The 15,358-nt window shown below is 37.9% G+C and overlaps 1 protein-coding gene and 1 long non-coding RNA gene across 3 annotated transcripts in view; one reads left to right on the top strand and one right to left on the bottom strand.

Annotated features, from left to right (window-relative positions):
- The window catches only part of TESK2 (testis associated actin remodelling kinase 2), a 135,688-nt gene that overhangs the window by 103,566 nt on the left and 16,764 nt on the right, over positions 1-15,358 (top strand). The gene's annotated exons all lie outside the window — the stretch shown is intronic.
- Positions 5,274-6,320, bottom strand: LOC123597794. Its single transcript, XR_006712263.1, has 2 exons — positions 5,708-6,320; positions 5,274-5,467 (listed from the first exon to the last, which is right to left on the bottom strand). It is a non-coding gene; the product is annotated as an uncharacterized LOC123597794 (long non-coding RNA).

Below are 15,358 nucleotides of genomic sequence, written 5' to 3'. Positions count from 1 at the left end.
TTCTAAAAATGTTTATTGTGCTCCTACTATGTATCTAGCACTATTCCAGGTATTGGGAATGTAATAATGAACAAAAAATAATCTTTTCCCTCATGGAATTTACATTGTAATCAGCAGGGGGTGGGTAGAGGAGTTAGACTAAACAGGAAAACAAATTGGAATATATATGGTTTAAGTGCTGTGGGTGCGTTTGCAGTTTCACTATATGGACAGGGGAGGTCTCACAGAAGAAACAAAAATTAAGGAATTAAGGGAATTAGCTACATGAACATCTGGGGAAAGAGTGTTCTAGGAAGTGGGAACAACAAGGACAAAGACATGGAGGCAGAAATGTGCCTGGTATGGTTGAAGAACTCCAAGGAAGGTGATATGGCTGCAGAGGAGGAAGTGAAAAGTATAGTAGATGTGAGTCAGAGAGGAAATGTGGGATCAGATCACATGGTCTTATAGACCATTGTAAGAACTTCAGCTTTTACTCAGGAACTGTGAAGTCTTTGGGGTTTTTGAGTAGAGGTATGACATTATGTGACTTATCTTTTAAAAAGATCACTCTGGCTACTGTGAGGTGAATAGACTGAAAAGCAGGCAAGGGTGAAAGCAGGAAGACTAGTTAAGTGACTATTGCAATAGAGTCTGTACAAGAAATAAAGACTATGCAGAAAGGGTGAGAGATGATGGTAACTTGGACCAGAGTTGTAGTTGTAGTAGTAGCTGTGCTTCTGTTGATTCTGGATCTATTTTGAGAGTAAACGAGGCTTTCCTGATGCGTTGGGTATGGGCTGTGAGAAGATAAAGGGACTCAAGGATAGCTCTGAGATTTTTGGTCAGAACAAAAACAAAAACTTTGGATAGAGTTTCTATTAATGGAGAGGGGGAAGACTATAGGATACGAGATGGAAGATGATTGAGAGGTCAGGTTTTTTTTTTTTTAAGTTTATTTTTATTTATTTTTGAGATATAGAGAAGAGTTAGCAGGGGAGAGGCAGAGAGAGAGGGAGACAGAATCCCAAGCCGTACTGTTAGTACAGAATCTGATGCGGGGCTTGAACCCACTAACCATGAGATTATGACCTGAGCTGAAGTCAAGAGCTGGATGCTTAACTGACTGAGCCACCCAGGCACCCTGAGATGTCACTTGTGAATAGATTGAGTTTGAAATATTTATTGGACATCCAAGTGGAGATAACTTTATAGAGCACAGGGATTCCAAGGAGTACTCTGAGTGATACCTTACTTGTTCAGTTCCTGTTTATTAGCTTTTTCACTAGAAAACATTCCACTGATTTGGAAGGAGGCATTTTTCAACTGTTGTATTACTTACTTCTTGGGTAATAATAATGAAAATATTATTAATTAAGTTGTCTTTCTTTCTCCTCTCCTCTCCTTTTCTTTTCTTTTTTTTTTTTTCTTTTCTCTACACCCAACATGGGCCTCAAACTCATGACCCCATGATCAAGAGTTGTGTGCTCCACTGACTGAGTCAGCCAAGCACCCCGTTTTTTTTTTTTTTTTACCATATATATCTATTATATATAATAGATATCTATCTATGGATATCTATGGATAGATATCTATTATATATAATATCTATTATATATAATAGATATATAATAGATATATAGATATATATCTATATATATAGATATCTATATATATAGATATCTATATATAGATATATATAGATATCTATATATAGATATCTATATATATAGATATATATAGATATCTATATATAGATATATATATCTATAATAGATATATATATCTATTATATATAATAGATATCTATCTATCCATAGATATCTATCTATCTATATATATAGAGAGAGAGAGAGGGAAAGAGAGAGGAGGGCAGAGAATTTAAGATCTCTTTAGCTGAGTAGTGGAGCTGGAATTTGAATCAAGTTCTGGCTCACTGTAATCCTGTGTTTACCAGACTTTAAGCTCCTTGGGTTTGGTTATTTTATTCACTACTGGATCGTCAGCAACTGGCACATAAAGGCATGCAATAAATACTAGTTGAGCAAATGGATAAATGGATGAATGAATGGATACTGCTTCCCAACACTTGGATTTACAGCAGTTAGTCTGTTTGCACAAAGACATTTGCCTCTTTCCAGGTTGTTTTGGCCATCCATTTGATGAATTTTTTCTCAGTGTTGGTAGTGATAATATAGCTGGAGGATTTAGAAAAGTGCTTTAGGGGATTTCTAGCTAATCTTTCTCCTGATCCTCTCCATGACTGTGAGACTAGTGTGGCAGCTGAATTCATAGAGCTCTTTTTGAGTTTAGGCTAAACCAGTTTTTAACAGAAGTTTTGACAAGTGTACTTTTCTTAATTTGATAAGTGGTATCATTCACAGGTGGGTCTATGTAGGCACTTGAGAGCTGTTCCTACTTTGGATACTGTAGCAAGAATGAAGACAGTGGAAGGAGGGTGGTTTCCCAATATACCTCTCATACATACCTGGTATTCCATTTCAGCATTCCTACACCTGATACATCATCACTATCTGTACTTTCTTTTTAAAAAAAATTTTTTTATGTTTATTTATTTTTTGACAGAGAGAGAGAGAGACAGAGCATGAGCGGGGGAGGGGCAGAGAGAGAGGGAGACACAGAATCTGAAGCAGGCTCCAGGCTCCCAGCTGTCAGCACAGAGCCCTACATGGGGCTCGAACTCAAGTACTGTGAGATCATGACCTGAGCTGAAGTCGGAGTCTTAACGGACTGAGCCACCCAGGCGCCCCCACTATCTGCATTTTCTATGTTTACTTGTTCTTTAGGTTGGTCTTTTCTTGCTATCACGGTCACCATTATTTGCCTATATAGTAAATTCTTAGATCAACAATTTCCAAAGTGAATCATAAACATTTCTATCCTCAACATGCCATTTTAGCACATTTCACTTTCCTGTAGTAATTGCTTATGTTTGTTTATTTATTTATTTATTTATTTATTTATTTATTTATTTTTGATTATATTTATTTTATTTTCTTTTTTTTTTTTTTCAACGTTTATTTATTTTTGGGACAGAGAGAGACAGAGCATGAACAGGGGAGGGGCAGAGAGAGAGGGAGACACAGAATGGGAAACAGGCTCCAGGCTCTGAGCCATCAGCCCAGAGCCCGACGCGGGGCTCGAACTCACGGAGCGCGAGATCGTGACCTGGCTGAAGTCGGACGCTTAACCGACTGCGCCACCCAGGCGCCCCTATTATATTTATTTTCTACTCAACAAATAATTACTAAGCAGACACTTTGTGTCAAAGGCCAGTTTAGCTGAACTTCGAAAAAGAGAAGCTGGTCTATGAAGGTGGCAGAACAATTGCCTAAAGCCTTCTGGTACATGGCACAAGTATCTGCTTCATAAATGTTTAAGTAATGACTTGTAAAAGTATTAATATAGCGCTTAGCTTTTCTACTATCTTAGCTGATAGTTCTCTTTTCCTTCATCCCTGACCTTTCCCATTTTCTATCTTATCAATCACAATGTCCTGTCCACTTTATCTTCTTACTATCTTGAATCCATTCACTTTACACCAGTTCCTCTGCCATCATCTTGCAGTAACCTGACTAGTCTATCAGTCTTCTTCCTCACCTAAAATCCATACTGTCCATGTTGCCAGTCGAGTGGTCCTTCTAAAATACAAATCTGTTTTTTAACCATCTTAGCCATCTTTAAGTGTACAGTTCAATAGTATTAAATATGTTTACATTATTGTGCAACAGATCTCCAGATCTTTTTCATCTTCTACTTTCTGTTTCTGTGATTTTGACTGCTCCAGGTACCTCATAGAAGTGGACTCATATAGCATTTGTCTTTTTGTGACGGGCTTATTTCACTTAGCATAATGTCCTAAAGGTTCATCAATGTTGTAAACATGTGATGGGATTTTCTTCCTTTTTAAGGATGAAAAATATTCCATTGTAAATGTATACCACATTTTACTTACCCATTCATCCATTTGATGGACATAAACACCATGTTTAATACAAATCTAATTTTGTTTCTCCCTGCATAAACCCTTCTATAGCTCTTCATTGCCCTCAGGGTCAAGTCAAAACATCTAATCCTACTTCTGCTTGTCTGTGTGGCCTCACTGCTCACTTCTCTGACCTCTTTGCTCCTGTCTCAGTTATGCACCACAGTTATTAACCTCTTTCATTCCACAAATGGGACATGACCCTTTCCACCTCTGATCCTCTGTACTAGTTCTTCCCTCTGCCTATAACACAACCTCTCCATCTCCCATTGGCCTAGCCAACTCCTACTTAACCTTTAGAATCCAGCTTACATATATTATTCTCTCTCAGAAGTCTTTTCTGATCTCATAAGGTTAGGTATCTCTCCTATATGTTTCCATATTACAATAATACTTATCATTGATTTTTATTCACTGTTTGCATTTGTAGATTATAAATTCCTTAATGGCAAGGACCATTTTGTTTACACTGATACCAGTTGATTCCTAGCATAGTGCCTGACAAATGATAGCTGCTTATCATATTTGTTGATTGAATGAATAAATGAATAATCAGTGGCATTTTCTGGCTCAAAACCTTCAGTGATTTCTTCATTGATTACAGTATAGTTTTTTTAAATTTTTATTTATTTATTTTTGAGAGAGAGAGAGAGACAGAGAGAGAGAATCCCAACCAGGTTCCACATTATCAGTGCAGAGCCCAACATGGAGCTTGAACCCACGAAATGTGAGATCATGACCCCAGCCAAAACCAACAGTCGGATGCTTAACTGAGCCACCCTGATGCCCCTACAGTGTAGTTTTATAACCTTAGTTGCTTACCAGAATTGCTTAGGAGCTTTTTAGAAAGTGTAGATGCCAGAACCTCACACAAGACCCACTGAATTAAAGTCTTGGCGGAGGCCTAGGCACCTGTATTTAAAAATAAATTAATATACTCCATAGGGGGTGCCTGGGTGGTTCAGTCAGTTAAGCGTCTGACTCTTGGTTTCACTTCAGATCATGATCTTGCAGTTTTGTTTGAGTCCTGCATTGGGCTCTGCACTGACAGTGCAGAACCTGCTTGGTATTCTCTATCTCTCCTCTCTCTCTTCCCCTGCCCGGCTCGTGTACTCTCTCCCTAACTAAATAAATAAACTTTATATATAAAAAAATAAGTTCTTAGGTTATTCTGATATACAGCTAGGGTTAAAACATGGAATTCAGGATAAACTCTTAGCTTGGTATTGTAGTCCTCTGTGCTCTAACATCATCTTGCCTTTTTTCTGCTAGGTCTCCTCTTCTTTAATGAATACTTTGTTATTCAAACAAACTGGTTTTCATGTGTTTACTAAACACGGTCTATGTTTTTTTTTTTTTTTTTTTTTTTGCCTCCTTATTCATATTTCTTCATCCTAGGATGTACTCTTCCCCTTTATCCTGTATAGAAATCTTCTCTCCCTTCAGGACTTGGCTCAAAGTCCACTTATTTCTCCATAAAACCTTTTCTTTTTTTTTTTTTTTTTTTTTAACGTTTATTTATTTTTGAGACAGAGAGAGACAGAGCATGAACAGGGGAGGGGCAGAGAGAGAGGGAGACACAGAATTGGAAGCAGGCTCCAGGCTCTGAGCCATCAGCCCAGAGCCTGACGCGGGGCTCGAACTCACGGACTGCGAGATCGTGACCTGAGCCGAAGTCGGCCGCCCAACCGACTGAGCCACCCAGGCACCCCTCCATAAAACCTTTTCTGATTCTTTCTTTGCCAGTGCTTGCTCCCCTCTCCTCGCCAAATTTGGTCATAATGTTCCCCTCCATTGATCTTCTTCTCCTGAATAGTTTTTGTGTTTGTCTGTATGTCTGTGTCTGTGTGTGTACCTCTCTTATTACACATTCTGCCATGTATTGAAGTTATTTTTGCTTTGGTTTCTCTATGTAAATGTAAGTTTCCAGAGTAGAAGGAACCCAGGCTTTGGGGTCAAAATGCTCAGATAAAATGTCAGGCCCCACTATTACTAGTTGAGTAACCATAGGCAAATTATTTAAATTCTCTAGGGTTGATTTCCTGGTTTATTAAAAAAAAAAAAAAAAGATAACAAGAATGTTTCAGGGTGTTGCAACGTTCAAATGAGATGAAAGTGCTTCATAAAACAAATTAGTTGCTGGTTATTATAGGGATAGTATTTTACTCATCTGCATATCTGTGATTTCCCAGCAGTACCTTGTATTATAAGACACTATAGATACTGACTGATTGAATGGGGGAAAAGGAAGCATGTTTTATGCCATTTAAAAAGTGAAGTAGAGGTGAATTTTCTTTTAAAAATTTCTTTTAAGGGAACCTGGGTGGCTCATTTGGTTAAGCATCAGACTCTTGATTTTGGCTCAGGTCATGATTTCTCAGGTTTGTGAGTTCAAGCCCCACATCAGGCTCTGCACCAGCTCGGAGCTGACATTGCAGAGCTTGCTTAGGTTCTCTCTTTCTGTCCCTCCCCATTTAGCGTGTGCATGCCTGCACGTGTGCACACACACTCTCTCTCTCTCTCTCTCTCTCTCTCTCTCTCTCTTTCTCTCTCTCTTTCTCAAAATAAATAAACTTAAAAAATTATTTAGGGGTGCCTGGGTGACTCAGTAGGTTAAGCATTCCACTCAGGTCATGATCTCCTGGTTTGTGGGTTCATGTCCCGCATCGGGCTCCCTGCTGTTGGTGCAGAGCTTTGGATACTCCGTTCCCCTCTCTCTCTGCCCCTCCCATGCCTGCATTCACTCTCTCATTAATAAACATTAAGTCAGTAAACATTAAATAAACATTAACAATTTTTTTCATTTCATTTATTTACTTATTTTTTGAGAGAGAGAGAGAGAGAGACAGAGACAGAGAGAGTGCAAGTAAGTGAGGGGCAGAGAGAGAGAGATAAGTGGGACTCACCAGAAGTGGGGCTTGAGTTCATTGGATATGTGAGATTATGACCTGAGCCGAAGTCAGATGCTTAACTGAGCCACCCAGGCGCCCCCTAAAAAAATTTTTTAATAGATTTTTAAAATGTATTTTAGAGCTTATATGCATAAGCTCTTGCCTTGCGAATGCTTTTGTATTGATTAATTATAAATTATAAGACCTCTTGCATAGTTGTCCTTTGACTCTGTAACTAATTTGTTCAACAATTTATTTTCCATTCAGATTAACTAGTCAGTCAAACATGTATTTCTGGTACACCCAGAAAGAACAGAATTGAGCACTGGACTTTTAGAAATACAAATAATAGTCATATTACCTGATAAGTTAGCTAAAATTTTGGATAAGAAAATATTTCATCTTTTTAAACCAATAATTTATTGTAGTTGGCAGTATCAAGGACCCTTTATTTATGACATTTAAAAATAAGCTTTTTTCTGATTATAAAATCAGATGTACTCATTAAAGAAATAGTTAATATTTCTTGAATGTTGTGTTACATGTATTTTCTTTTTTCATCCTTATGACAACCCTCTGAGATATAGCCACTATTACTGTTATTTTATGTAAGAAGAAACTGAGAATTAGATTAAATAATATTTGGAAAGCAATTCTCCCACTTTTTACCTACTTAACTCAATTTTTAAGTCATAGTTTAAATTTTCACTTCACTAGAGTGGCTTTTTCTAATTGACCTCCCACATCCAGACTGTGAGTTGGCTTCTTATTTTCTTTGATAGCATTCTTTCCTTTTTCATTGTAGTACATCTTATAATTCTTCATTTATATGAATGTTTGTTTATTGTCCCTCTCTTTCCCCTATATTACTTCCATGAGGACTGGGACCTTTTCTGTTTTGTTTACTACTAGCAAGAAACAGGTAACAGGTCATTGAAGAGGTAGGAGTTAGGTTAGAAGAATTAGTTGGGCTTCTTCAGGAATTGTCACTAGGAAAGCTAAAGACAATGTTGTTAGATGCTGGGAGGCTAGAGTGTTAGCCAGAGGGCACCACAGTTAGGAGGACAGTTGTGTTTAGTGTGGTTCTTACTTACTCTTTTTACCTGTTTCTCTTGACGAAGCTAATATGGGTTGCTTTGGCCACTTACAAGGATGTTATAGTAGGAAAATGTATAATGTGGGGATAGAATGGATTGCCTTTCAGATCCATTCTGTCATATTGTTATTTTGTAGCCTTGAGCATTGTTTTCCCTATGAGTATGCACTTGTGAAAAAATGTTCTATCCATCATGGCAAGTGAGATAAATAAGGACAGTGTAATGTATATATTGTGATATTGACTAACTTATCCTGTACATAAGGTCATCAAAATCCTTTTCTGAGAACACCTAAAAGGTAAGGAGGCATTCATGAAGATCAGATAGAAGAACATTAAAATTTTGGGAAATAGAGACTAGATCATGCAAGGCCTTAGGGCATGGTAAGGATTTTGAAATTTATTTTAAATACAGCAGGAAGCCATTGAAAGATTTTAGATAGGAAAGTAAATGATACAATTTGCATTTTAAAAATAGTAATTTGGCTACTCTAGGGAGAATAGATTGTTGAGGGGCAAAAGTAAGGGCAAGGAGAACAGAAGGAGAAATTTAGAGATTATGTGAGAGATGTGGGTGGTTTGAACTGGGGTGATATCCATGAAAATGTTTAAAGATCTGTCTTGGAAATAGAAGCACAAGATCCTGATTGTGACTTTGATAAGAAGGAGAATGAGAGGGGCGCCTGGGTGGCTTAGTCGGTTAAGCGTCAGACTTCAGCTCAGGTCATGATCTCACAGTCCATGAGTTTGAGCCCCACATCAGCTCTGTGCTGACAGCTCAGAGCCTGGAGCCTGCTTCAGATTCTATGTCTCCGCTCTCTCTGCCCCTCCCCTGCTCATGCTTGGTCTGTCTCTCTCTCAAAAATAAATAAACATTAAAAAAAATTTGTTTTTTGAAGAATGAGAATGAGAAATGAAATGGTCACAGTTTCTAGGTAGGTGGTGGTGGTGTTATTTACTGAGATGTGGAAAACTTGGAGAGTACAGCTAGAATACCTCTCCCTCTGTTGTGCGTATATGACCTGTATTACCTGAGAACTTTTTTTTTTTTAAACATAATGCTATTATCGGCCTAGTCTCTTCACTATAGAAGACCAGACCCAGTCTTTGTCTTAGCCCATCTTAAGGCCCTTACTTGGGCAAGACTTTCCTGGTTTAAGCTCTAAAGACTGAAGTAGCTGATAAGAGCTGACTCATAGAGAATGGGGATGGAATCCCTGTATATAGTAGATGGTTAGGGACACTTCACTCATTAATTCATTCAACAAGTATTTATGAGGGCCTACTTTACCAGACACTGATCTAGGCATAGTATTAAACCTATTTTTCAATGAACTTATGAAATGAAATGTCAGGATCTTCTGAATTTATTTGGAAAGGGTTTCAGAATTCAATGCTATGCTCATTCTCTGCTTTTAGTCATTTAGAAATTCTTTTTTTTACAATTTAGAATTCCCCAAACCCTTCTGAGTGGCATCATATCCAGGTCTGCTGCTTTGCTTAAATTGAGAGTTGGCCTTAGACTAGTATTAGCTGCTTCCCAGAGAGTCCCAGCGTCTGACAGAGGAAAGATAATTTTGAACAAATTGGTAAAATAAATATAAACTTAATTCACTGAAGATTAACCATCTGATTTTTCTCACTTTCTCATTAAAGAGGGCATATCATTCTGACATTTGAGATGGTTTAAAACCAAGGAAGAGAAAAGGCTCTCCTTTCTTGTTTTAGGATGTAGATACTTACATATACACCAGACCTCAGGTCTGTTTTCTCTGCAGTAAAACCAGAACTGGCTGGGTCCTCTTTCCCCACCCCTTCTTTTGATAACTGCTAGTAGAGATCATGAATTTTTGTGAATGTGAGGGTATTTAGTTACCTATTTGACTCTTAGCCTTTGGAGATTTCTGTCTGCATTTGGAGGGACTATTGGGCTGGGAAGCTGTCTTCCACATAGCAAGTTAGAAATCTTTCCTCCCTTTCTATCCCTTTACCTACCATTTGCCACTAGAAGATACTATTTGAACTTGTAGTTTGCTTCCTTTAACTTTTGCTTGATTTATTCCTTATTCTGAGGCTAAGTGGTATGCTAATATAGGCAGAATAGGTAGAAGAAATGGTTGGTTCATTTGAGGATGGCATTCCTTTTATATAAATCACCTTAATTAGAAACTTAACTTCTTCTGGTTTCTATTTTCATTTTGTCCACTGTCAAGTCCCTATTCCTCAGATCTGGTGGGGAGACAGGGTGTGTGTGTCTTCTTTAATGGATTGCTTTGTTCACTCTGACCGAGCCCAATCATCAGGTCAATGTCAAAAGATTCCTATGTGGATCTGCAGAGTACAGGGTTGTAGTAGATTTGGTGTGGCAAGCTGGAGAAAAGAATCATTTTAAGCATAAAACCAATATTTGGGTATAGGAAAGCAGACTGGATGGAGTGGTCAGGAGCCCTGGGCCGATCTGAAATCATGTCTGAAACTATTGATTGCTAGTAGAGCTTCACAGGGTAAAGAGAATAGTCTTATTATTTATTAGTTTATTCCTTTGAGAAGATTTGTTCTACAGATTTATCTTCTAATGTTTACTTTATTTAAACATATTTGATTTTGATTATGAGATATTTGTTGTAAGAGTTAAAAATCTGTGGGGAAAGATTAATCATACTTCTTTTAATCTTGTGGGGAAACATTCATTTTGATGTTTATAGTAGCTTACATCTTAGAAAAACACTTGTACTATTTCAGGTATGTTAAACAAACATGTTCTTTAAGCAGTGAATGGGGTCATACTAAGTGTCTGTCTATGGGAAGTATGAAAGAAGAGGGGGAGATATCTTTATGGCCTCTTCTACTTACCTTTCAGTTGCTGATAAAATAAATATCTTCCATAATTTCCAAAAAGATATCTTACTTATATTTTTAAAGTCTGTGTGATTTTGACCACTTTAAGGAGTTTACCAAGAGGGTGATAAAAAATATCCTCAGAATTTCATATCTGAGCAGCTAAATGTACTGTTTTATATTTCACTTTATATCCAATGCTACCATAGTGTCTGCCAGATAGTAGGCATTATTAAATATTTATTTTGGATGGTGTTGTCAGAAAAATTCTCTAAAAGCATACTTCTTTTTGATCTTAAATTACATTAATGACTAGAATTGGGATGGCTTCTAAGGAGCGAGAACTTAAAACCTGCCTCCATTTATTTCAATGTACTCAATCATTCATTTGTTCATACAACAATTTATTTTTACTTCACTGGATACTGGGCTTACAAAGTTGAGAAAGACCTGGTCCCTGCCATCAAGGTTATAGTACAATGTGATAAGCAATAGTAGAAATATGTACAGAGGGATAAATGGCACAAAGTATAGGATGAGGTATTAGGAAATGCTTTCCAAAATAAAAGATTCGAACTAGGTTTAGAAGGATAAATAAGAATTAACAAAGCTATGAAAAGAAAGAGGAATATTCTGGCAGTAGATAAGCATATATGAAGGTAGAATGAAACATTTAAATATTCTGAAATACTTTTTAGGTTCCCTTTCCCTTTGGGTCAGTTCATTACTACTGACTGCTTCAGTCAGGCAGCTCTGGTGGATCTCCTGAACAGTGGCAAACTCGGACCTTGGCAGATGTAGGGATATATGCTTGTAGTGGCTGTGGAACTTCGAGCTGAGAACAGGAGCCTCTTTTGGAGCACAAGCCTCCCACAGGGCGCTCTTGGGATGCCTGTCCTGAAATTACCCAAGGCAGTAACAAAGCTTTCTTTTCTTCTTTAAACCAAGCCAGCAGGATGGGATGTCTGCTAGCCTTTGTGTTTGGAGCCGACCAAAAGACATACAGTGGCCAGCACAATGGCATTGTTGGGCTTCAGTGAAAACTAGGTCGGGGCCCAGGCCCTCATCTGTAGAGGGCTCATCCAAAGAACAGAGGTTTCACAAGTCACTGATTTAGCCGATACTGATTTGACACTAATACTGATTTCTGATCTGTTTCTGACTTACTGACAGCACCTACGATTATAGGATCTCTTCCCATTGCTTCTCTGAACACCTAAATTTGGAATCTTTGAGTTGTCTTTAACTCTTTTCCTTCAGTTCTGATATTTACCACTCAGTTGCTATCTCCTTTAGATTCTGTCTCTGCATATTCTAACTCTAGCTCACCCTCTCATGCTTATAATAATAGCACTCTAAGTCAGGCATTTGGTCACCTCTCATCTCTACTGTTGCAGTACCCTCCAGACCTTCCTCTAGTTACTCCTCTATCCTGCTGTCAGCATGATCTTTCTAAAATGTAGTTTTGTGCATGTATTAGTTTCCTAGGGCTGCCATAAAAAAGCACCACAATGTGGGTGGCTTATAACAACAGAAATTATTCTTTTACAGTTTTACAATTCTGAAGGTTGGAAGTCCAAAATCAAAGTGTTGGCAGGGCCATGCTGTCTCTCTGAAAGCTCTAGGGTAAGATCCTTCCTTGCCTCTTCCTAGCTTCTGGTGGTATCTGTTGGCTTACAGATGTGTCACTTTTATCATTCACATCTTTGCCTCCCTTATTACATAACATTCCCCCTGTGTCTGTGTCTCTTCTCCTCTTTTTATAAAGATACCAATCCTATTGGGCTAAGGGTCTGCTCTACTCCAGTATGACCCCATCTTTATTCAATTCTATCTGCAAAGACCCTATTTCCCAATAAGGTCACATTCACAGGTACCAGAGGTTAGGACTTGAGCATATCTTTTGGGGAGACATAATTCAACACATAACATATCATAGTATACCTTTACCTATAAACCTTTAGTACTGCCATGGTCTGACAAATTAACTATAGACATTTCATCGTGCTGTTTCAGAACTTATCTAAAAATAGTGTATATTTATAATAATAAATAATAACAGCAATAGACAGCAACTGACATATACTGAGAACTTTCTTTGATATTGGTCTAAGCATTTTATACATCAACTCATTGAATCTTCATAACTCTGTAGGTTAGGTACTAATCTTTTTGGTTGTTGTCATTAGATACTATTCTTATTCCCATTTTATAGATGAGTGTTAAAGAAATTGAATAACCAACCCAGGGTTACACAGCTTGTCAGAGGTTAGATTCAATCCTAGGCAGTCTAACTCTGTAGTATGTAGGCTTTACCATTATACTGTACTGCCCCTTTACTTTTTAGTTTCATCCCCTCTCTCTACTTATACCTTATTCAGGAGAAAGAAAAGGAATAACTACCAATCTCTGCACTTTATCTACGTGTTCCTTTTTCAAAAAAATGTGTTTCTTATTCCTAGTTCTACATATGGGCTTCCATGAAATGGAACTGAATCCTCGACAATGAGTGATTTAGCCAGGCCTGGGTGAGGGAAGGGTATTCCAGGTAAAACAACAACAACAACAACAACAACAACAACAAACAGCAATGTGCACAAATGTGCAAGTAAGCAGGGATCAGACCTTTATAAGCAGGGGTGAAAGGTTTCTTATGCCATGCTAAGTAAGGGTTGTGGGTTTTATCCTAAGAGAAATAGGGCATCACTGAATAATTTTAACAGGGATTGGCTTTAGATTGGCATTTCAGAAAGATTATTTGTGGTGTATTATGGAAAAAGGATTGGAATGAGGGCTAAGTCTGTTCAAGAAAGGGACAAGAAGACTAGTTAGACAGCTAGTGGAATAACCCAAGAGATGGATTATGAAGATAAAATCTTGACAGTGGGGAGAATGAGCTGAGCCCTATGCTAGGCATACTTTGTATACCTTATTTCTTTTTAATTACTCCCTGCTTTTGATTAAACATCAAACCCTGTTGCTTCTACCTCTAAGATGTCTCCAGATATTAACCTCCTTTCCATTCTTGCTGTCATTGTCCTATTCAGGCTTTTGTTACTTCTTCCCACTTGGATGATTCCAGAAGCCTCCTAACTATTCTCCTGGCTTCAGCTCCTGACTTTCCCACACAGTTTTTACATTACTCTTAAAATGATATTTCTGTATAGGATATATGAGGTTATTGTCTTGTGTGAAAAAAAAATTTAGTTGATTATCATCTCAACTGGACTGTGAACTAGGCTAGACTGGACTGTGAACTAAGAGCAGAGACTGGCCCCACTTAGGTTTGTGTTTTCATATAATACTTTTTCAGTGTTTGTGTAGGTGGATGGATAAAGAGATGGATAGATCTTCCTCAGGACAGCCCTGCTAATTAAGTGGCAGCAAATGATCTGTGGTAGTTAGATGGCAGCATATTTATCTGCCTTGGGTGAGTTCCCTAGCTCTAGGCCAGTTGGGTAGGTTTTTCTAAAAGGAGTAACAGTTCTTACAGTTGATATTTTCTTCAGAGCCTCTGGATATGCCTTTGAACCAATGTTTAGAGACAAGCTTGTTTGTTGCAGGTATCAGTAGATTGATAATTCAAAGTTAAAAAAAAAGTAACCCTTTTGTCTTATTCTTCTGATGGTTATGATTGGGTGAGCCTACTATAGCTGACTAAAATCAACAAGAATTGGGAATAGGAGCCCTGGGTGTAGTGAGTGTTACCTTAAGGAGAGGTAACCTACTGCTGCTCCAGAATATTCTCTGTGTGGGTATGTTTATGTGTCTGTCTGTGTCTGAACTAGTACCATGAGAGCCTATAGGGATACATGGGAAGAGCCATATTCTCAGCCTACACAACTCCCAGCTATCTTTTAGGATCCAACTCTCTGTTGGATGTTACCACACTCTCTGAAATTTTCCAAACTCAAGGAGAGTCAGTTTCTACTTTCATACCTGAAGTATTTACCTCTACTAAAGGGTTATTGGTATTATTTACTTACATCTGTGTCTTTCACTGGACATCTTTAAGGTGTATATAAACTGTTATTCATCTTTATATACCCACATTTACTATGTGGAGTGCACTCTTCTAATCACTGGGGAAAATAATGCTGATGTAAACTGATAAGTTCTTACTGTCATATGGGGGTGACAGGAGGCAGAGAAGTGCTCAATAAATGAGATAGAAGTAATTTTAATTGATATTCCTGAGTGGAGAACTGAGTGTCCACTAATCTGACCCATTGGTGATTTTTTATGGTATCGACGTATGATTTCTTGCATACATAATATTGTTAGTCTCCAACACACATTTATTTATTTACTGCTTTTATGAAGAGTCTTTAATGAAATCAAGTATCAAACACAAATGAAATGGTAGAAACTCTGTTATAATATTTTAAATTTTTTTTTTTCAACGTTTATTTATTTTTGGGACAGAGAGAGACAGAGCATGAACGGGGGAGGGTCAGAGAGAGAGGGAGACACAGAATCGGAAACAGGCTCCAGGCTCTGAGCCATCAGCCCAGAGCCCGACGCGGGGCTCGAACTCACACACCGTGA

The sequence above is a fragment of the Leopardus geoffroyi genome, chromosome C1 (assembly GCF_018350155.1).
Source record: "Leopardus geoffroyi isolate Oge1 chromosome C1, O.geoffroyi_Oge1_pat1.0, whole genome shotgun sequence".
NCBI lineage: Eukaryota > Metazoa > Chordata > Mammalia > Carnivora > Felidae > Leopardus > Leopardus geoffroyi.
The sequence above is the reverse complement of the archived record's forward strand: the minus strand, read 5'-3'. Positions and strand labels throughout refer to the sequence as shown.